The sequence below is a fragment of the Trachemys scripta genome, chromosome 15, assembly GCF_013100865.1.
Source record: "Trachemys scripta elegans isolate TJP31775 chromosome 15, CAS_Tse_1.0, whole genome shotgun sequence".
In the NCBI taxonomy this organism is placed as follows: domain Eukaryota; kingdom Metazoa; phylum Chordata; order Testudines; family Emydidae; genus Trachemys; species Trachemys scripta.
In genome coordinates this window covers 15,058,449-15,083,010 of record NC_048312.1, presented here as the reverse complement: position 1 = coordinate 15,083,010, position 24,562 = coordinate 15,058,449, and the positions used below count along the sequence as shown (strand labels likewise).

The following is a 24,562-nucleotide window of genomic DNA, read 5'->3' as shown; positions in this document are numbered from 1 at the left end:
TCCCTGATTGACTTTGTCTACTCACATGACTGGAAGGGGCATTCAGGTGAAATGTGATTCTCTCCCCTCCCCTTCCCCCCAGCAGAAAGCTTTATTTAGCAGAGCCCTGCAATTCTGTTAGCCAAAAGCTTGGGGGGTGGGAGGGAGAGAGAGTACCTAAATACAATGTTGAGCCACTCTAGAAAAACCTGTGATGGTTAAAAGTTTTCATATAAAGAACTTATCTTTGCACAAGCAGGCAGGGAAGGATAGTGGGAAAAATTTCTGCTCCTTTTTTGCCTTTGGCAAGAATTCCAACACTTCTTCATTCATGTTTGGTAAAGCCCCTCGAGATCCTGGGATGAAAGGCACTATTTAAGTGCTAAGAATTTGATTATTATTCAGAAAGCTACACACACAGTAAAGGCCTAATAAAGTTCTGTATGGTAACCTGGGTAATTTATTATTAATAAGTGCATGTGTAACCCACACACCTCCTGGGTGTGGTGTTCTGTCCCATCTAGTGGCACCGAGACCACTTAGCTAGCCCTATAGAGCAGACTCATTAATCTCTCTCTAACAGCCATATGGCTTTTAGCTCATGCAGTAGAGGCTCATGCACTAACCTCCAGAGGCCCCAGGTTCGATCCCACCTGCCAATGACTGGGGTCCGTCGGTGTTACACATGGGCAAAAAACAAAGTCTCTTCATATATCAATATATATATATATATATATATATATATATATATATACACACACACACACACACACACACACAGATGCAGATTACATCTACATCAGTAAGAGAGCCAGAGTGGCTCAAGAGACCCCCTGAACAAAAAGGCCACCATCCATTTCTTCAGAAAGAGGTGAAATGTTACAGTATTCACCAGAAAAACGTCTGCATTTAATTAAAGTCATTGCAGTATTTGCAGTTTTGGGTATAGAGAAGGAAACTGAATGACTAGTAAATGGAAATACTTTAATAATGAACACTGTATTCAGGGCCGGCTCCAGGCACCAGCCCACCAAGCTGGTGCTTGGGCAGCACCTGGAGGGGGGCGGCGCAGTGCTCCAGCTCCGGCTGCTGGGGAGAGCGGGCTTGCTGCCCTCCCCCCGGTGCTCTGGGCCGCCGGGGACAGCGGAGCCGCAGCGGGCACGCCGCCCTCCCCCCCGGCGCTCTGGCCGCCGGGGACAGCGGAGCCCCGGCCGGGGCTCGCCGCCCTCCCCCCGGGGCTCCGGCTGCCCTCCCCTGCCGCGCTGGGGGGCGGGGGGGGGGGGGCGGCTGGAGGCTTTTTTGCCTGGGGCGGCAAAAAAGCCAGAGCCGGACCTGACTGTATTAGGAATCCAAAGCCATATTCCAGGGGCAGAGACAGCATGACTTTCCCCTCAGCGCCACTGATATCGTAACTGGCAGGTCTACTGTCATTTCCCTACTTCCCATCAAATGTCAGAGCAGAGTTTTATAAGGGACCAGCAGGCAGACGTCAATGCCCCCAGCTACTGTAAACATAAAGAATGATCTCAGTTAAAGCACCAAGACAGCAGCAGTCGGACCTAGTGTGGCCTTTTGTGCCCTCCTTCCTTAGAACTGCAACCCTCCAGAACAGTGATACTCGGACCGAGGCTTGCGAGCCGCAAGTGGCTCTTTAACGTGTCTCCTTGTGGATGTTTGCAGCACATGATATTAAAACAGTGTGTGATTTAAGATTAACCAATCGGGATGTCTTTATTATTACTAACCAATTGTAATTGATATAATAATAATAACTGGTCAGTCATTTGGGGGTCAGAAATATTTCCTGTCACACTGTTTAAATATGAAACCGTAGTACTATAGTAAATGAAACAATGAATTCACACAATTGTGGCTCATTTGGGTAATGCCGATCTCTAATTTGGCTCTTGAACCACTGAGGTCTAAGTATCACACTGCTCCATAAGTTGTTTCCTGGGTTTGGGAGTGGTGGGGACAGCAGGCCTACCTCCTGATTCCCCAGAGATGGAAGGAGCATGCCAGCCATTTTCCCACCTCCTCCCAAAGAGTTCAGGTTTTACACAGTTTGGTTCAATGGCTCTCGGCACCCCCACTATAAAAATGGTTCCAATACCACTTGGTGGGAGGAAGGAGCATGTCAAACATCTGACTCCTGAAGATAACTGATGCGAGCAGTATAAAAGCCACAAGGATCTGACTTGAAGCTTTCAGTGGAAACTGTATGAAACTTGATGGATTCGTCTCTTTTTGTAACTGTGCGAAACCCCAGCCGATCTGGTTGAGTTTCACATTGAACTTCATTTCAAATGAACCTAAAACTCACAATGAAACTCAGCGGGTGTAAAGTGAAACCTCCAAGTTTGACACAGATCTAATCTCTAGATCTTTATGGCTTCAGAGCTTCAATAACCTTGCCTCAAAACAGCAGTCAGAATGTAGAGGTGGGAGCATAATGAAACAATCTACCTTGAAACCTGTGAGCTAAGGAGCAGAACCTTCATACAACAGCTATTACAAGGAATGGAGCAGTACTTCGGATAGCTAGCATTTGCTTATTGCGAACCAGAGGACTGCGTAAATCATTGTAGGGCTCGGTTCACAAGCCGAGCCTGCAGTTTGGCCTGCAGAAGGTAAAAGCAAGGCAACACCTGCAGATTCTCTTGGCAGATGCAGAAGTTTCCTGGAGCTCCCATTCCCAATCTCTCAAAAGGCCAAAGGAGGCTGGTTTGCTGGCTTCACAACTATATGATAAACCCAGTCCCAGCATGGGCTGAGGTTCACACATGCATCAAATCTCAAACTAAGGCTCAGTTTGAGTGGGTTTGAGACAAATATTTACATATTTCATGTGAGCAAGGCAATGTTCCCAACGCTTGTGATTTTACTGCTAGCCTCTCAATATTTGGTGTTATTCTTAAAGACTCAGCTCCTGGAGTCACGTGAATATATGAAACACTAAGCTTTCATTTATAAAAAAAGTAAGTTTCTAGACCTTATGATTGTGTTGAACAACTTGCAAATGTGACCTGTGCGCACCTTGTAGGTTCAAAAACCAGAAGGCAAATAAAAGTAATGCAAAAATATAGTACTTATTACCAATCCCAAGATTTTTAAGCCAATCTCATGATTTTGGGTAGCTGACTCATAATTGCTTGGGAGCAGCAAATACTGGAGATCATTGGTCTCACGGTTTATGCACTAGATTGGGACTCAGGGGCTCCCCATTCAATTCCATGTTCTTCCATTGACCTGGGGCAAGTAATTTATGGCCAGATTTTTAAAGCTATTTAGGTGCCTAACTTCCACTCATTACATTTTGATTAGGCAACTAAATACCTTTAAAAATCTGCCCCTTAGTCTCCTTGTGCTTCAGTTCAGCATCTATAAAAGGGAATACGGATATTTCCCTTTCTCCCACCTTTTATCTGTCTTATCTATCTAGATGATAGTTTCTTTCCGGAGAGAGACTGTTTATACAGTTCATAAGAACGGCCATACTGGGTCAGACTGAAGGTCCATCTAGCCCAATATCCTGTCTTCTGGCAGTGGCCAACACCAGGTGCTTCAGAGGAAATGAACAGAACATGTAATCACTAAAAGTGATCGATCCTCTGTACCTCACAACATGGGGTCCTGACTTAGTAGGGGTGCCTAAGTGCTACCATATATTAATAATAAGAACACAACTCTAGTCTTTCCTTCAGTATCTCAAAACTTATCAATACCTAACATCAGGAAACATACATCCCATGGACAAACCCTGCTCACGATTCAAAAGTATTGAGTAATACATACCCTATTATCATCAAATGAAGCAAAACTTTTGGCATCAATGATCTTGCAAAACTGTACCACCATAATGTTTTGAGACATAACAGGTATACAAAACTATCAACCTCTTCTAAGCAATCTACACCACACTACTAACTCTCCATGCTTATGATTTCATCAGACTAAATCTTCCAGGAGTTGCAAGCATGGGGTATGTAATCTTTAAAAAAGAACTAACAAAAAATCTCTCCGATATACTGTAGGTAAACAAAGCACTTTGCAAGATACACAGCTCTTGCTTTTCAGGTCAAAATCCAACATATGAAAAAAAGCTCCAACAAAACAAAGTCTGATCTCTCCAAGCCAAATTAATTCCCACTGGCACAGAGTTAATATGTCTCAGACTGTCAGACCGCTTTGGACCAGTATTTTGCTCCGGGCCTTGTGGAAAGATTTCACTGTGATGGGAACAGGAACAGTACAATATAATATGATCACAGTCTCATCAAGTGGAAGATGACTCGCTTGTTGTTTGTTTTAAACTTCTTACTGGAAGGTGGAATAGGGAATACATAACACTCAGTCCCATATGCAATTTGCTGGAATCCAGCTAGCCACATGAAAGATTATGCCAAAGAGGGGGGTGAAGGGGGAGGGACATTGAGTTTGAAAAGCCAATCTGATGGGTGGACCCAATGGACAAGATTCTCCTGACTTGCATCACTTGACACGTCACTGATTCCAATGGGAACTCAATGAGGTATATATCAGAACAGACTCGACCCATTCTTTTATTAAAAAAAAAAGGGAAGAGAGAGAAATTAACTTTCAAGATGCTATTAAAGGTTTGTCTGCCCCCAAAGTTTTCCCTTAAAATTTCTCACCTTTGCAGCTCTAGGGTAGACAAGGTATCAATGGCTTCTTAAACACCAGGATGATCAAGTAGTACTGCTCTGAGCAGAATTAGATGGTTAAAACAATAGTGGCCTACCTATCACTGCTACCATCATTGCTAGCACCAGTGGATCTGAACCCAGTAACGGTGGGAAATTTTAAAGGGAAAAGTATCAACTTGGTGTTACAACGCAGAGGAATGGGGCTAGTTTGTTTACAGCAACAAAACTGATCTCTACAATTGTACTGGAGGTACTCCACTGTCCTTTACAGGAATTAGATCTACTCTGCAATGTGTCACAGATACCATATAATGATAATAGCTAATGGACATTCTCTTTTAGAAAGCTACTGCTTTTGAGTAGAAGAATCTGAGTTTTATCCCTACTCCAAGTGCTGTAGGTATGCAGCATGATGATAACAGCGGCCAAAGACTTTCAGTTTGTTTTCTTTAAAGTCCCATTAAAATAGAAAGATGTGTAACTATTCCAGTTGCAAAGTTTGCTCTTTTCCTCTTGACTATGTTATAATTTGTCCTGTTCACCCTTTCATTGGACTAGCTAGAAAAATGTTCGTAGACACTGAGCTTTTGAATTCAATCTTATCACGCCTGGAGAGTATAAAATAGAAGCTCAGCAAAGAACAGCAATGGGAATGCAAAAGGCTGTCATTTTTGAACAGGCACAAAGTTTAAGGTTATTTACTATTAACATTGACTTTTTTAGCTCTTTATTTGTGTATCCCAAATCTGTTCCTATGATTTTGTACATTCCGCATTGCTCCAAGTTCTATTAAATTTCTCCACTTTCTCATTTCAGATTATTAATATGAACAGGAGTTTTAATAGTATTCTGAAAAATTGAGCAATATTGATGTAATTTTTTTTTCTTACCTCTAGAAAGATCAGAGAAGCTGTTTACACAATTTACTCAAAGAAAACAGACCCCAACACAGGGCAATATTGCAGTCCCATCTAAGTCTTAATTCCAAATTAAATATATATTGCCATTGGGTCAGGTAAGTCTAGCTGACAAAAATATCCACCACAGATTTCTATAGCCTTATTTTTGTCCTGTTCTACCTATGTAATAGTTAGCAAAGAATAAAGATAAAGGAGAGTTACCCGTTTTACCTTACAAAGGAGTCATGACATTTTATCAGATGGAGCACAAAACTACTCACTTGCTCTTTGCCACAGTGACTGTGGCTGGAGAGAATTTTATAACTTAATATTTTACTCACCAGTTACAAAATGTATTTGCTGTGGGTGAGTAGAATTTTGCAAGAAATTTGTATTCTTACAAGTACAAATACAGCCCTGCAAAGATTCCAAACTGCTAAGCCTTTGGTATCCTTTTTGTTTCCGACACACTGATACAGTGCAATTAAGTCAAATCAGATTGCAAGAGGCCCAGAAGTACCTTGTTTGTCTTCTTCCCATCAACATCCACTTCCCCTCTTCAGCACAGGTCACCTTGTCTATGTACTACATGTGCCATATCCATACAGGACTCCAGAGGGGTGTTGTTTTAAAAAACAATAATAAAATTCCAGAACACTTGAAGAGAAAAAAGAACAAGACGTGTAAGCGGGACAACCTCAGCCTTAGTTCTTCTGCAGCTGACTGAGCCCCTAACAAGTGCCAGCGGTTTCAAAAGAGCTGTAATCTGTAGAATGTTATCAAGGTTTTTATCACACTCGGGTACTTATCTAAGCCAAACAATCACTAGAACAGCAGTTGATAAGGCATCCTGACAAGGTAATTTCAGCAATTAAAACTCCACCGCTACAGCCATCGCATGCGGAGAATATTTTAACACTCTTTACACTTTAACCTCTAACCTCACTCTCTTCCTCTGTTCTTTCCAAACACGTGGTCAATTTATTTTCCTCTGTCTCTCTCTCGCTTTACAACAGCATGCACTTCCTGCTGTCATTTACATTACAGACAGGTGCCCTTTGAGCTCTCCCCTCTGGTGTGTGCAATTCATTTACTGATACCATTTTGCTTAATCAAAGGCATTATTTCCTCACTGAATTCAAGTGGCAGCCTTTCCTGTTTTAGCAGATTCACCATGAGAAGCAGCAGAAGCCACCACAGACTGCAGTGTGGAAAAGAAAAAAAACAATCAATGGTCGTCAACATGACCTGGGATCTTACTCAGTCCGGATGTAAATGGACATAACTCAATGGAATTGTCTTTGGAATATAACTCGGTGGAATTTACACCTAAGGAATTTCACCCACGTATCACAGAGCAGAATTTGCTCAGAAACTTTTGGCTTCATCACTTCCCTTTTAATCCCTTCACATCACAGGAAAGTCAGACGAATATTTGCACTGCAGAAGCAGAGTGTCTTTTTCTCAGTCTTAAACAAGCCTCTTCTAGCTGCAGGCATCATCAAGCAAGGATACAGCTGTGCTCGTCACAGATTTCTGCTACCAAGCCAGGCTTTGTATTACTACATTTAAAAAAACATTTTGTTGCCAAATGTAGCTGGCAACTAGTCTATAAAAAACCAGAAGCTACTTGTCAACCAGACAGAAATGTTAGTGGCTTGATACTATTTCCTTTCAGACACTGCCTGGGCCTCCTTCCAAATTATTTTGCTCCTGTACGTGGGTCTAAGCGAAGGTGGGAGGCTAATGTAGCTTTACGCCACCATTGTGCTCCCAATATTCTGGCCCTGTGCAGTGCCCTGCCTGGCCTCTAGTGCAAATCAGGGCAGTTTCTAGTCTGCTCTAACTTCGCTTTTCATGACTTTCTATTGCTCCTGGGGCACAGAGACAGGCTGTTATGCAGTGAACTCTGGCCACACCTCATCACCCCACCAATCTGCTGCTACACCAAAGGCTAGGAGCAGGACCAGCGAAGAATCCTATGCCAGTTCAACACAGGCCAAGGAGGCTCTCTGCACAGGGCCTAGTCTCAAGGGGCTATTTCTGCTCACTTTAAGGCTACTTTATACTGCTATACATTCTATTAAACCACAACTGACGGCACCACAGTCATAGGTTGCAGTCTCCATGTGCAACAACCATTAAACAACATGCACTACATTCCCCTCCCCCCCGCCCAAGTTTGCACAGTTAGAATTAGGAACCAAGAATGCAAGATTTGTTGGCATATTTTCACGTTAAAAAAAGAAAAATTGGCACCTGCAAAAAACAAGCAATCACTTCAGCTGAGAATGGTGTCATGGAATTTTCCTGTTTCAAAAACTTTCTTCAATCAAGAGACAGAACCAGATGCAGAAAAACATTTTTCTTAATAAATCACTTTGTGCCTGGCATATGAAATGCAAACTAATCTGTTTAAATTACAACAGTTAATGTGGTTATAAAAATAAGAGGATGCCTTCATATTTTTTAATCAGAAAAATATACCCTGAATTTCAGGAAAAATTACCCAGCTCAACTAGCAATGTTAGTGTCTATAAATACAACATAGTCTCTTCCTGGGATCAAATATGCTCTTTCCTTTCCATTATCTTCAAAGGCTGGTAGTTTCCTGGTTTCTGTTTGGATCAGATGGGGATGTCATATTGTATCCCAATTTCACTTTAAATGGGATGGGAAGATTCATCTTGTGTTTCTTTTTAGATTCAGCTCTTATTCTCACAAATGCACATGTGCACAAGACAACCCACTCTTTCTTGTTCAATCTCCTCCACCTATTCTACAGATAGCAATGCAGATGTTTTCAAGTTTCAGGCATGGTTGTCCAAATATCAAAGGCCCATGCAACAAGTCAGTGAGCAGCACAAATTGTACCTTCAAATGCAAAGTTGTAATTACACAACCAATCACTTGCTTGTTCATTCAATTACTCAATGCATATATTTCTGACGTGCAAATAATTATTTTCATTACAGTTAGTTGCTTCCACATTAATATATTAGTTGCTTGCACAGAGATGAAGGATGATCCAGTGATTAGAGCACTGTTCTGGGACTTGGGAGATTTGGGTTCAATTCCAAGCTCTGCCACAGACTTCCTGCATGATCTTCGGCAAGTCACTTAGGGCTTGTCTACCCAGTGCAGCAATGCATACTATGAGGTGTGTGATTTCTAAAGAACATTACTGTGTTGCACTCTAAATGGTCTGTGTAGAACCAGGGCCGGCTCCAGGCACCAGCTGAGCAAGCAGGTGCTTGGGGTGGCCAAGGGGAAGGGGCAGCACGTCGGGCTCTTCGGCAGCAATTCGGCAGAGGGTCTCTGTCCCTCTCGGAGGGAAGGACCTGCCACCGAATTGCCGCCAAAGAAGAAAGCGGCGCGGTGGAGCTGCCGCCGATCACGACTCCCCCCACCGCCGCTTGAGGCGGCAAAAACCCTGGAGCCAGCTCCGTGTAGAACCTGCTGGTGCGCAGTAAAAATTCCCTAGTGCACTTTAATGTAGTACTGTTTGAAACAATGCTTTGCTAAAGTGCACTAGGGATCTTTCAGTGCGCACCAGCAGGGTCTACACAGACCAATTTGTATGCAACATGTCAGTGCTCTTTCGAAATCACACGCCCCACAGTATGCTCCATGTAGCCGTGCCCTTAATCTCTCTCTGCCTCAGTTCCCAGTCTGTTAAGTGGAAATAATGATTCATCGTGTCCTCACAAGGCTGTTGTGAAGATAAATACATTAAAGAATGTGATGCGCTCAGCTACTACAGTACTGTAGTGTAGCTATGTACTACAATCTCTCTCACTACGTAAGCTGGACTGTCATTGATTCCCTAACTGAAAGTCCTGTGGTATTAATAAATGTAATTCGTCTTGTGGTTATTAGAAATTCTAAAGCTATTTCAAACCTGAACTGAAAGATATAATTTTTTAACCTAGCATTTAATTAGTGATTTCATCTTCCCATGTGATTGAATCTTTGATTGTAAAGTGTGGCAAGATACTATTTATGTGAATGGAGTTACACACAGTTGATCAGGGAGTATATGGAATTATATTGTTTTTTCCGGTTATTGGGATTGGATTCACTAATCAAATTGGTCCAAAAAAGGTGGCTATTGGCAAGGAATGAGCATCTCTCCCAGGTACCAAAGTAGTTCCAAAATGGCAGTGCGTCCCGTCCCCCCCCCAACAGGAATGGACTATGCTTTTCAATCCCCTTTCTTCCCCCATCACCAGACAGCAAACCAGCCCCTTAAAAACACAATTATGATGTATGCACTCAGTTTTTAGAGCACCCAACTCTGCCATAAACTGTCACTCTAGACATTTATGATGGGCCATAAACACATATTTATCACATGACACCTGCACCGTGCAGTCCAATAGTGCAATATTCCTTATCAAATCAGCTGCTTATCAGGGTTACACCTTGCTGTCTCCTCCTTGTAACCTCTGCTCCAACACCACCACACATGGCTTCAATTAAAGCTACATTGTTCAGACTCTCTAGACCTACTTACTAGTGCCTGCCCTTGAAACCAAATCCCTGTTAGCAAAGCACATTGAAATGATCACTGCTGAACTTGACAAATACCCTGTTGGTCTAGCTTTTGATTTTCTTGCCTGCTGTAGTGCTTGCACCCAGACCCTGTGTAGAGCAATGTGTCAGCATGGAAGTGTTTACATTTAGGGCATGTCTACACTTCCTTGCTGGATCGATCGCTCTGGAGGTGTCAATTTATCGCGTCTAGTGAAGACGCGATAAATGGACCGCTGAGCGCTCTCCCATCGACTCCAGTACTCCACCGGAGCGAGAGGCGCAGACGGAGTTGACAGGGGACTGCGGTAAGTCGATCTAAGTATGTCGATGTTAGCTACGTTATACACGTAGCTAAAGTAACTTAGATGGATTTCCTCCCCCCAACCGCCCCAGTGTAGACCAGGCCTAAGTGTCTATTCAACATCTGTTTACAAGCAGCTTTCTGCATTTTAGCAACAAGCTGAAGGTCAAATCGACTCACAACTGAACGCAATATGCTTGCTTAAAAATAATAAGAATTGCAGGGTGTACTGGACAGAATTTAAATATGATTCAAGTGACTGTTCAGTCATGACGGTCTTTGTTCTTGGGCGTTAGACACTGCTTCCATTAACCAAATTAATGTACTCAAGCAAGAACAAAAACATTAGGAGAGAACTCCTCCTATTTGCCTTGACCTCCTCCTTTTAAGAGGAGACTTGGACCTTTTCCAACCATTATTGTATATTGCACATTAAAAAAAAAGAAAGCAGGCTCTGACCAACAGAAGAACTCCTGGTACACACAATACAAAAGCAAGTGAAGTGAATTAACCTGGTATTTGAGCAATTCAAGGAATAAAGTTCACTTCAAAAAGTACATTTGCTATTTGTGCCTATATGGAATATTCCCTTTCACTGACGGCGCTTGATGTGCCAGAGTAATAGGATACCTCATTCTTTTACTCACTAACTGAAAAAAAATATCTGACAAACAATAATTTCGCTTTATGAATTATGCATGTGATCCAACTTCTATTGATGCTAAAACTTTCATGCTTTACAATAGTGCCACTGTGAACTACATTGTCCAATTCAATCCACATTCCTTACCATGCAACACTTGTGAAACATAGTTTATTTCAAAATGTCTAATTCAGAGAGATGATGTAAAAAAGTGACCTACAAGTGGAGGTTTTTCCCACCTTCCTAATTCAACAAGATCCAAGAATGAAATTTTCCAGGTTTGTAATTTGCCATTAATCTCAAACGCATTTTGTTGAGATGAATCAGCTGGAGCACGAATGTTCATTTTTACTTGCAGATAATATTAATAAAAACATACGAAAAGTCACTTCCTCTTTGAGACATTCTCTCTCCCTCTAGCATTCTGTTGTCACACAGTCAATCAAGTATGCTGGCCAAGAACTCTGAATAAAGCCATGTCTATATGTACAGCACTGCAGCGATGCAGTTGTACCGACACAGCGCATCTGGTGAAAAGCCCACCTCCATGAGTGGTGGCAGGAGAAGCTTTCCTGACGATATAGGGCTGCGCACACAATGGCTTATATCGGTGTAACTTATGTCACTCAGGGGTGTGAATATTCCATCCTCCTGAGCAACAGAAGTTTTGCCAACAAAGGTGTAGTGTAGAAATAGCCTAAACTCATTTTGGGCCACTCCTGTTTTCTAAACCTACGGGCTCATCTACATAGGGAAGTTATTTTAGAACTAGGAATGTTTTTGAATTTAAAGCTTAATAATTATTCTGGAAGAAGAGACCACATGGGAAGCTATTCTGGTCAATTTCCCTGTGTAGAGGAGACCTAAGACGGCTGCTGGATATATCGTGCATGTGATGCTAGGTCTGTCCCTGGAGAGCAGGCTGCTATTCAAGCTTTTGTTTCCATACTCTCTTCCTTTATTGTATTGTGAGGTTCTGCTGAGATGAAGATGAATACTCTGGCTCCAAAAGCACTTTCCTATTGATTAGCTATATTATTGCTTTTATCATCAAAGTCTTTACAAATAGCTATTTGCCTATTATTATGATAATATTGTCAGCTCCTTTGTCTGGTGGGAAGAGCACTGAGAGGCTTTCATACATTTTTACCATTGATATAGAAACCTGCACTGTCTTTATGCAAATAGTTTATCTACGTTTGCTGCTATCATCTGGCCAGGTTAAATTCAGCTTTAATGAAATGCACTTGTAACTCTGTGAACTCATAAACACAAGCCCTCCATGATAAGCAAGCAATAAAAACCTCTCCTTTATTGGCAACAAGGTAATTCATACTTCTAATATATCTGTTATTTCTGTACTAAGATTATTTTACTGCAGCAAATTGAATTCCCCCATGAGGGTAATAAAAAAAAGAAAAGAAAAATGCATCAAAGACAATGGAGCAAAATCAGAGATTCTATAAGCGAGAAAGGATGGAAAAGAGCAAATTTTGGAGGAACTGAAATTAACAGAGATGTTACAAATAGGGAGAACCCACAATAAAATAAAATTGTGTGTGTCGCCTGGTTAGTTAGGAAAATTATTTAACACAAATATATAATGCTAAGTATTCCGACAGTGCATTTCATCCAAGTACATCAAAGCAGTTTACAAACATCAAACAGTTGTCATTTACAAGAAATGCCCTCCCTACCACCCACAGGTATTATGCCCATTTTGTAAAAAAGGAACCTGACACAGAGAGAGTTTAAGAGAGTTGCTCAGAGTCATACATTTAATCAGTTCCAAAGCTAGATCCAGGCCCCAGAAATCCTGATTTCCATTTGTGTGCTGTAACTACTAGAAAATGCTTCCTTTTCCTAGAGTACATTTTCAATGTAATCATTCACTGGTGTGTATATATATACAAATACCCCCCGCAACTGGCAGAGGATGAAAGTTCATCAATAGCTTTGAGAATTTAAACCTCTTGCGCAAAGATTCAGAAGGAAGGTTAACTATCTACTGCATATTAAGTCAACTGAGAATCAGAATAACTTATTCTTCCCATTTGCAGTCTCATGTTTCTGAAGCCTGCAAACAATCTTGCTAACACAGATTTAGTATTCATATCATCATAGCATAATCACGAACCAGTACTTCCCCTCATGTTTTGTACCATGCAATATTTCTTGATCAATAGGGATGTGATTCCCAAATTGGTAGAGGATTCAGAAATATGGTTTGCATTTTATTCCTATGGAAGACTGTCAGGCCTGCATTATGGAGGAGCTAATCTTCTGCAAGGAGGAGAATGTAAACTAGTTCATTTCATTTTATTGGCCAAATATACATACCTGATACTTAAGTAATGCAGTATAATGCAGGTTTATTACATTATTCATGAGACACTGGAATACAGGTGAAGTAGTTCTGCTCTAGGTATATCCAATACAACCTAAAACATTTATTCTCAGGAAAGAATTCTACAGCTGTTGAATGGCTTATGTGAAATGTGCTGGTTCTCTCATCCAATTCCAGGCAGATAGATGCCTGATGTCACAAAAACTAACATCACAATCAGTACTAACGGTCACCTTCATTGGCAATCGTATCAAAATTCAAGGAGTGAATGTGTCACAGAGACTCAACTTACCCTTTCACCTCCATCTGTCATTACTTTTATTGAGTATTTATATTACGGTAGTGCCCAAACGCCGCAATCGGGACTGAAGCCCCATTGTGCCAAGCCCTATATTAATATGAAAAGAGACAAATCCCTGCCTGAAGGGCTTGCTATCTAGACAGACCAAGGGCAGGGGATGGGAACATAGCATACAATCTCATGTGTATGGTGAAGACTTGTCACCATTTTGTTTGTTAAATGTATTGGCGTTGTGTTTCAAACTGGGGTTTGATGTAGGGAGTAGGAAAAGAAAGGAAAGGATCTGAAAGTGGGTTTATCGTCAAGATAGGTTACTTGATCGGCTATGTAGGGCTGGGCTAAAAATCATTGTAATAAATAATAATAATAATAGTAGTAGTAATAAATAATAACCACCACCCTTCACATAGGCTTGAGGAAGCCCAAACTAATCTGTGCTGCTGGTAGCACATGGCATCTGGATTACTGTGGTTTGCAGCCACAGAGGAGATCAACAGTTCTTGAAGGGAAAGTTGTTTTGAACGGGCAAATATGAGAGAATGGCTTCTTGGGAACACAGGAATTGCTGTAGTGGAGCAGAGTGGGTATCCAAATCTTTTAGAAGGTAAAAAACGGAAGTCATCTGGGGAACCATTAGCAGGGCCACATCTCACACACTTCTTGTCTGACAGGTCTATTTCTATGCAACGGTGTTATAATCATGTTGGTCCCAGGAAATTAGAGAGACGAGGTTGGTGAGGTAATATCTTTTACTGGACCAACTTCTGTTGCTAAGAAATACAAGCTTTCGACCTTACATAGAGCTCTTCTTTAGGTCACTATTTCTACACTGGTTTCTACTTCTGGGTCTCCCTGGCTTAGCCCAGGCATGGTTCTGTCATCCTAGGACTGTCAATAAAAGGGTTTTATTTGGACTGATGGATTTATTTGAAAGTCTCAATTTCCCACCCAGTCTAGAAGATTTGGATTCCTCCTCAGCACAACATTATTATTTTTTTTGTTTTTAAAATGTAAAGATCCAAGGGAGAAAAAAAGGTGGGGAGGTGAAAAAGGAAACCTGAATCATCAAGGAAAAACGGGAGTCTTTCCATCATCCCCTGAACCACAGTCACACTGAGAATCAGGATCAAGAACTTTTCTTTTTTAAAACGCATATTCATGAAGCCAGGGCCAGAATCATTTGCATGCAACCTCCATCTTCAGGTCAGCTCCCAACAGCTTACAGCCACAGTTTGCCTAGTTTGTATTTACTAGCTTCCAGGACAAGCCCATGGTTCCTGAATGTACTGTAGGTCAACCTCCTACATAGCCAGATTCCATGACCCGCTAGGGTTTACATAGCTGGCTCAGGAAGCAAAATATATTTTCTGTTAGACTATGGGATTGTTGTGTTTTTTAGTAGCATGAGAATGAGAAATTTAGTATGGGACTCCTTGAAGAAAGAGCTACAGTACAAGTTTGTGCAGGTTAATTATTAATACTTACAACTTGTAATCTTCAAAGCCCTTTACAAACATTTAACTAAAGTTCTCACAGCACCCTTGTGAGGTAGGTACATGATTAAGTCTGGTTACCATTTTACAGAGAACGAAACTGAGGCAAAAAGTGACTTCTTTAAAGCAATGAAGGGAGGCAGCATAAGAACCAATATTTTAACTCAGGAGTCCTACACAGCTCCCAGACCCATGGTCAGACCAGACCTCCTAACTTCAAGGTCTTTCAGTGTAGTCTGTATCCCTTTAAATCTTGTTTAGGAAAGTGGAAGCCATATCACATTATGAGCAGCCTTCACTACTGTGATCTGAAAAACAAAGCTCCAGGCTCCAAGAAAAAACAGAAGACTGACCTTTGACATTTTTTTTTTCACGCTTAACAAACAGACAGTAAATAGGAAGCAAAATGATATCATGCACCAAGGAAGTGTAAATTATTTTATGATACAGCAGGTTATTCAATTTAAAATCATGACTATTAAAGAGACTGATAAGAGATAAGAGAGGTAAAAACTCAGGGACATTTCTATCTTATATCTTATCTGTTCTAGTGTAATATTAACCAACTTGATTCACCATATTCCAGTTACTTTGTGATCTTTCCACAGTTGAGAATCATTAGGGAATGTCAAGTACCCAGAACTTTGTTCGATTGTATTCCACACAATACAATCTCGTTTTTGATCAGGTACCTAATTACAGTAGCAGCAGTACGGAGATGATGTAAATCTTTTATGCCTTTAAGAAAGATGCCTTGGGTAAAAGTAAAAGCTGGGCATTGTGAGCACATTTATGTCCTCCAGTGTAGTCAACATACCTTTTATACCTCTAGGCACATGTTAGCAAACTGCATTTTAATATATTCTGACATCTCCCTTTCCAATTGTCTTACATGTGCAGTAGGCATTAAGTCATGCTAGAAGTCTGAAGGAATGGTTTAATTCCCACAAAGGATTATGTCTCACTCATCACATAGATAGATTAATCCAGGACACAGTCACTCACACACGTGTTCAGAAAAAAGTAACCCTAGAACTTTTACCCACATCAACGTACAGTGTTTTAATTGCAAGAGTCACATTTGTTATGGCTTGTATTGCCTGACAACTAGGAATTCATAACTCCACATGTTGTCAAAATATGGGTGGTAAAGCCTACAAACAATGGAGGAATATTACATAAGGACATCCTCATAACACAAGCCTGAAGTCGCACACCCACAGCCTGTGATTGTGTTAGATCTCAAACTGTGGAGGGTTAGGACTGATTGTACTTGGCTGAAAAAGCTCCAAACAATGCACAAGTGGTGCAGAATTTTTTTTTATTTTTTTTTTGGGTATGACTTACTCTTTTCCCATATAAGGCCCTATCCTGGGATGACTTAGTCACATGAGTAATCCTGTTGACTTCAACAGCGCTGCTTATGTGCACAGAATTAGACACATGCATACATCTTTGCTGCCTTGGGGCCTAAGCAAATACTGAATGAATGCCTGGGGGGCCTGGTTTTAAGGTGCATTGTGTGCTTGGAGGTTGCTATTTGTGGCTAGAGAAGAAATGGCATCGTTTTTTGCAATGGCAGAGGTGTTATGTTAAAGGTGAAACTCAAAACAAATAAAATATAAACTGTGGTTTTGCCCTTTGTTTTGCGCCTCTATGATGTAAGGAGCCAGATCTTCAGCTGGTGTAAACGGTCATAGCTCCTTTTAGAGAAGCTGACCCTAAAAATGGCCTCAACATTGTTATTCTGCTTTTGTTCTGGGTTTTTTTTTTTGGCTGGGACGGGAGAGGAGACTTCGATCATGACTAGAGCTAGTCTAACTGTGCTGTTTCACAAAAGCCAAAACAATATGTGAAGATGTATCCATTTCAGTGACTTTTTCCAGCAAGAAGGTGTCTGAGGTCCAGAGTTCTCTGATCACTTCTGACGAGAGAGAGAGAGAGAGAGAGACACCCAAATCGAAAATCCCAGCTTTCCGATCCACAAACTGCTGTTTCGACACAAGTCTGCTTCGTGAAAAAATCTGAATGGTTTTGGTTTTGTTCCACTGTGGAACAAAAACAAATTCCAGAACCTCAAAAGTTTCTGAAATCATATCACATCACCGGAGGCTGAAAATGTTGCCGCAGCTCTCCTCAGCTGGGGACTATGTATCTACCTATATATGCTAAAACAATCTCTCAACCAAATAATGAAATGCAGTTACCTCTCCAGTTTACTGCTGCTACTGTTAAACTGTGCACAGCAAAATCAACTATATCTATATATGTCTCCTTGTTTCATAATTCATTTGAGTATCCTGAACTCTACCAAAGTGGGTTGATTGTCGTGTGTGTGTGTGACAGGGTCTGTATCCTGTTTTGAAGAAAAAAAAAAACCCTTCATAATATATTTCAATGAGTGATCACCTGAATTCTCTCCCCCGAATTATCAAGAGACTGTAAGGAAGCAGTCAGTAAAGTCTGACCATGTCAGCTCTGTACGGTTGACACATGCTGACAAAGCATGCCTGGAGCAAAGGGCTGTAAATAAGACAGTAAGACAGATTTTCTAGCTCAGGAAAAGAAAAGGGGGGTGGACGAATCCCTAGGCTTTCACAAATGGTAAAAGGACAACAGCTTTAAAGATGGAAATATCCAAGCATTCAGCACAAGAAGCCAGATGGTGTTTTTTTCCACTTACCAAGGCCTGGAAGAGTCATCTGAGCTAGAAGTCGAAGACAGACAAGCAATAGTAGTCACGCAATCTATTAGCACCTGGCAGACAGACTCTGCCATTTAATAAACCCGTAACAATAAGCTTGAAAACCACTGCTAAAGATAGCTGAACAATTACAAGGAGCAAATCAGGACAGTGCATTTTCACATGGCCCTACCCTGTTTTCTTTCAGGTGGAAAAAGGATCTGGTACAAAAAAGACCAAAAGCAGCAAGGGAAAGGCCAAGACCTTGACTATAGTAGGAATTTTTTCTCTTGCGCTTTCTCTTAAGCTCTTCTGGGCAGGGACTGCCACTGACTAGGTCTGTATAGCACCTAGAACAATGAGGCCCTTGAGCTGCTGCATTATAAATGTTAATGAATATCAATGTTAATATCATTTCCCACCCTTGCATCCCCTGTTCAGCTCCACTGACGGTAACAAAGGTAGGAGCACCAGTGCAGACATAGTGAGGGGACAGGGACAGAGGGTGGGGTGGTCTGGGATGAACAGGGCCAGAAAGGGACCGGTGTGGGAGGGAAGAAGCAGGAACTGAAGGAGTACAGAGGTGTGGGGGAGGGACGAGGGACAGGAGGGCAAGTCTAATGAGATGGAGCAGAAGATGGATAATGGGATGGGAAGCAACGGCATAATGAGGGAGGCTGCTCCAGCGTCTCCCAACCCCAACCACCACCTTCTACCAGGCTGCCTCACACCTCCTGCCTGTGGACTCCCTGCCACTGACTGCTTCTTGTTGTCATTAGCTTCTCCAAGCACAGCTCCTGTCCCCCTTCTCCCCCCCACAATTATCTCCAAGCTGCCCCTGCCTCCGGCCCCACCCCCACCCCCCACCTGCATAAAGCTCTGGGAGGGAGTTTGGGTGCAGGCGGGGGGGTTTGGGGCACAGGCTCTGGGAGGAACTTTTGGTGCAGGAGGGGTGCTGGGTGCGGGAAGGAGTTTGGGTGCTGGGTGCGGGCTCTGGGCTGGGATAGGGGGTTGGGGTGCAGGAGGGGGTGTGGAAGGGATTTTGGGGTGCTGGGTCTCAGCTGGGCCAGAGGGTTGGGGTGCAGAGTGTGGGGCTGGGTCAGGGATGAAGAGTTTGGGGTGCAGCAGGCAGGCTGCCCCAGGGTTGGGATGGGGGGCAAGAGAGGACGATTCCCCTCAGCCCTCCCTCTGCTGTCAGCAGCGAGCTCCCCAGGACCCGCCTCCCCAGCACAACACTCCCCCAAGCCCCCCCAGGCTGCTGCTCAGGAGGTTCAGCCAGGAGAAGCTCCCCCCCACCCCCCAACTCGGAGTCGCCTGCTGGGGGGAGGGACTGCCATGTGCCTCCTTCCCCCTCCCTCCGCAGCAGCTGCCTCAGCCTACCCCTGGTGCCCTTCCCTGGCAGCGGCAACGGATGGTGAGGGAGCACAGCGCGGAGCTGCAGGGGGCAGCCGCCCGCTGCCCAGGGCAGGCAGGGGTGCGCGGGGGTGGTAGACAGTGGAATGGTCACCTAAAAAAAGGTAACTTTAGGACAAATTAAACTTGCTTTAATGGAGGAGGAGCTGCTGCTTATTTGTTGGCACTCCCCACCCCAATCCCCACACACGACACTCTCGGTCTATGCTGTTTACAGTATATTCTCTCCCTGGGTGCACATTTATTAGGACAGGCCTTGCCTACATCAGAAAGGGTTTGCCGGTATAGTGAAGACAGGTATAGCGCTTTTGCTGGCGTAGCTGAAACCAGTTCCCCAAATGAAATATAACAAACGTTTTGCTTTTGGCGGCCCAGCAGTGTTTGGCTAAGGGGCTTATTTTTTTTTCACACTTATAACCGACAGTTATAACAGCAACACTTTTTAAATATAGCTCCAGCCGCAGGATCTCCTCTTACTGCTTGAAGCCTATGCTGCAACCTCTACTGCACTAATCTTGCCAGATCACTTTGAAGTTTAGTTCTGTTCTCCTCTGGGCTTGCTATTCCGCCTGCAGCGTGGGTGCTGCCAGCCAGTTAGATCAGGGTTGAATTTCTACCAAAGCAGCACCCAACAAAGAATGGCGCTCTTCAGTGTATTCAGTGACAAAGTGGCTAGGGATTCGAATCCTATGCTGTATTTGTGTTGTATACATTGCACTAGAGTCAAGGACCAGTGGATGGAGGCACAACCTCTATGTTATTTTCCAGTAAATGTAGAGATGGTGCTGGAGGGACTGTCCTGGAGATCTAAATCATCTATTTACCCACATAAGTCCAGCACAAACAATGGAGATGTGAGCATCCCTTGTGTCCCAATGAGTTTCAGCACTGGCATGACGGACCAGTTCTTGGGGGTGAGAGGACAGTTCAGGGCTCTGTGCTGAATTAATCATTGGCTTCTCTACTGAGACTGCCAACAAGCAGAGCCAAGTATGATTATAGATGCTGGCACACTGGGCACTGGACTGAGTCCACCAACCCATTTCATACAAGTCACTGCACAGCTGTCAGACAGTAACAAGTTTTGGTCATCACCAAGCAGGGCAGGACTGGAGCCAGTTACCTAGGTAATAGAATGCAGAAACATTTATGTCTACCTCCTGCACCATCCATTCCCTCCATATCAGACAAAATGGCTGATAGTTTTGGAGGTTAAATTTGAAATAGATAATTAAAAATTAGACCTGTAAATCTGTATGCAAATTTCTCCCAATTATTTTCTCCAACAGACTGTGTGTAAAATGTCCTGCAATTTTGTTTACAATGGAAAACTAAATAGTCTGAAGTTATGTGTACATTGCAATGTAAGCCCAGGGTTCAAATTCAGGCACAAGTCCAGCCCCCCTTGCATCTAAACACAAATTGCACTAACCCAAACTCAGGGTCAGCTGACTTGAGTCCCACTAACCCTAGGCTTAGTAGACATACCCTTGCAGTGTAGACGTACCCATAACATCTTGCATGCCTGACCAGCATATAGGAGAGTAGCTACAGGATTTCTTGGCTTAAAATATGCAGTGGATGGACCATCGTAGGCTTACATAGTCTAAGATAGTAATGAAAGTCTGTAAGGGTATGTCTTTACTACAATTAAACACTTGCGGCTGGCCCACGTTAGCTGACTCAAGTTCACGGGGCTCAGACTACGGGGCTGTAAAACTATCATGTAGACATTCGGGCTCGGGCTGGAGCCCGGGCGCTGGGACCCCAAACATCTCCACAGTTTTATGTCCCTGAAGCATGAGCCCCACAAACCCAAGTCAGCTAACGTGGGCCAGCCGTGGGTGTTTAATCATAGTGTAGACATACCCTAAGTGGCTGAAAGATAATGACAACGAAGTATTAAGACCAAAATTGTCTTGGGTATTTCAAAAGATTTCTTTAGTGCTCTGTGTAGTTGCATATGTCTTCCTTTCTCTGTGACATCTTAAATCAATGTAGAAAAATGCTAGACTGCATTTCTCAAAAACAGACTGGTAAAAACTGAATCCAGCTTGTTCTAAAGCTGTTCAGAATATATACCACAACCCAATCCATTGAGCAACTCCATCTGAAGAAGATAGCTGCCAGTAAATTATTAATGCAGGAAGCCAGAGTATTTTCAAAGCAAATACAGAGATTTTCATCCAACTGAGCTTTAGAGTGCAAATGTTAATCTTTTAAACATAACCTCATTTCTACTGTACAGCATGCTGAAAGGTGATTCTTTGACAAGGAAGAATACGGAATGTCAGCTTTTCATAGGTAACCAAACTGATACAGCACACTGTGTATGTTTATCTTCCTATATTTTGATACACTTTTATACTATTAATATGCAAGTTAAAATATCCTGGAAGTTCTGAAAACATTTCAATAGGGAGATTAAAAACAATCAAATATGGGGCTGTACTCAGGCTGGTCTATTAGTAATAGGGACAAGGTATCAAAAGGCTTAAAATTATTATTTTTCTACATCCCATATTTGCTATTTATAGTTTTTATAATAGAATCTTATTAAGGAAAAAACACTAACATTTTAAGTCATTTCATTACAAAACCAAGCAGCTAATTTGTAGTTACTGGAATTCTGATGTGTACCAATTAAGGAATTTAATAGTTTACGCTTAAATAATATATGTTCGATAAAACAACCCGCACAGCAACATGTCTGACACCAAGTCAATTTACTTGGACAGCATCTGCTACACTGAATATAAAAAAGACATGATCATTTAAAAAAAAAAAAAAGACAGCACCATGAAAAAGTTAAAAAAACCCCAACCAATCAACCAACCAACCCCTTCCCACCCCTTCCCGGATACTAATTTTCAGTCTTTTATCACCAACTATCCGAATGCCCCCCCCAAGCACAAACACTGAAGATTAAGTCAGGATAAAATGTAACCCTAATTTGCTGCCTTTAAAATAAATTGGGAGTCCTCTGCCTCAGAAGCAGGTCTCGGTTTGGCAACCCATCACTTTAAATAGACTGATTTTATAACTCCGTCGTTCTTAAGGCTCTATCCACACTGCAACTATAACTGTGTTCAGGAGCCTGGTAACACCACATTAGTCCATAACCTGATTATAAAGATGGTCCTAATTTGCAGCATAGACTGGACCTTAACCATGGGATAACCATGCTGTAAACTGCCATGGTTGTATTCGCCGAGTAGCCAGGGCCTCAGAAATGCCAACGGAAGTTTTATTTTCACTGGTACTCTGTTTTATTAATAGCAATGACTGACCTCTCTGGGCCCAGTCCTGCAGAGCGCTGAGCTCCTTCAACTCCTTTTGACTCTGTGGGACTGGTGGATGCTTGCAGGTCTCTGAAAATGGCAGGATCTGGCCCCTATCTTACCTAGCAACAATTCAGAGCATTTTACCGGCCACAAGAGCAGAGGAATTGGATCCAAAGTTCACTGGGTCACGCACTGACTTCAGCAGGCTTTGAGTCAGATTCTGAGCATACAGTACCTGCTGATCAGAAGTGAGCCGGGCAGAATCTATTCTTCAGAAACGTTAGGCTTGACACCACGTTACCTCGCAAGCAATGACACGTCCCTTTAAAGAGAGACACTTTTCACGATGGACTCGCTGATCTAGCTCCTATTCATAATAGGCCTGGTCCAAAGCCCACTTCAGTCAGTGAACCAACTCCCTTTGACTTCAAAGGGCTTGGATCAAGCCCTAAATAAACTACAAAATGCCACAAAGGTAAGTAACATATATATCTGGGTGGTGCTCCTGTTATTATTATTATTTTCTTGTTAAAGTTCAACACTGTTATGCCACGAGCTCAGAGACAAGACAGTTGAGACAAAATGACTCCCCACACATCTTAAAACCTTATGAACTCTTTCTCTTTCACTGCAATCAGCCTAATTACACTCACGTAGAAGTCTAATTACACTTCTGCCTTAGCTACCAGTGAAGTCTTTCTTGGGTTATTCCTGAGCAGCCTACAATTAAATGAGTCTCATCCATTAAGTGACACTTAGTGTGTGTAGTCTTAGTGCTCCAATTATGTACCTCAAATCAGTCCCTGAAAATCCTCCTTGCTGCCAAAGATATCCCTGTGAAAAATTAAGGATACTGGAGGTGGCTTTGGTTGAAAAACATCACCCGTGTTTAAAATGACTGCTCTTATGCAAGGCTCTGCATTTCATTTAAATTTGTGCTGCTTGAGATGCAAACAAGACTGATTTCACTATACGGGTGTGTTATTCATTCATTAACCATTCTGCATGAAATCCATTTCTAAATGATTTCACTAAAGTTCATAAACCATTTTAAAACTCAGAAACTCATGAAAAGGGAAATGATCCAGCAGTTACAAACCTTGATCTAAAAGCCTGATGGAAATAATTTTGTCTATTTAAACAGCATACAAAATTGGATTCAATCCTAAAATCATTACATGTTCTTTTTTAATTAAAACTTACGCAGAAAGCGTTCTGTTTTCATAAACAGAGAAAATGTTTTCTTAGTTTACTACTGTAGTAACTTATAACTAACATTTGGTAACAAATAGTAAATGAGGCAGATGGTCAAAATGTGGAAGTCTTTTTCTCCACTGTCAGACAGACAGATGAGTTACTATCCAGCAGCTGAAATTAACTAGTGCTTGGATTCCCAGCTGCTGCTGATGGCCAAGTATCTTCCACCATTTCCAAGAAGGCATTAGATCGAAGTAAACAACAAGAGTTCTTTGTATAGTGCCTACCAAAACAGGTCCTGCTCCTTGGCTAGGGCTCACAGGCACTGCAGTAACACAATATATAATTATAATAAAGGTGGCATTTTAAAACATTCCCCTTCATTCATTCAGGGCTAGATTCTGAGTTGAACTGTGCAGTTGCACATGGGCATAATGGGGAATAAGAACCTCCCTGGGTATGTCTACAAAGCAACTAGACAACCGCAGCTGACCAGTGCTATCCGACTTGGGCTCACGGGATTGTTTCATTGCTGAGTAGACTTCCGGGCTCAGGCTGGAGCCTGGGCACTAGTACCCTGTGAGGTGGGAGGGTCCCAGAATCCAGACTCCAGCCTCAGCTTGAATGTCTACACAGCAATGAAACAGCCCTGCAGCCCAAGCCCCACAGGCCAGCCACAGGTGCTTACGTGCTGTGTAGACATATGTCTCTGCATGAGCTACCCAGAACCTGAGACTGGGCATAAGGACAGTAAGCTTTGTCCCTGCATTAGCTACTCCTCCAACTCCTTTCTAGAGCAGGTGAATAGGGAGGTATAGG

At 42.4% G+C, this 24,562-nt stretch overlaps 1 protein-coding gene across 16 annotated transcripts in view; it reads right to left on the bottom strand.

Annotated features, from left to right (window-relative positions):
- The window catches only part of FBRSL1 (fibrosin like 1), a 720,596-nt gene that overhangs the window by 438,040 nt on the left and 257,994 nt on the right, over positions 1-24,562 (bottom strand). The window contains exon 1 of one of the 16 annotated variants that reach the window (XM_034791658.1): positions 6,066-6,291. The exons of the other annotated variants lie outside the window; for them this stretch is intronic. The gene's annotated coding sequence lies outside the window, so the exon portion shown is untranslated. Of the gene's footprint in view, positions 1-6,065; positions 6,292-24,562 lie in introns of those variants that run through there. 16 annotated transcript variants of the gene reach the window in all.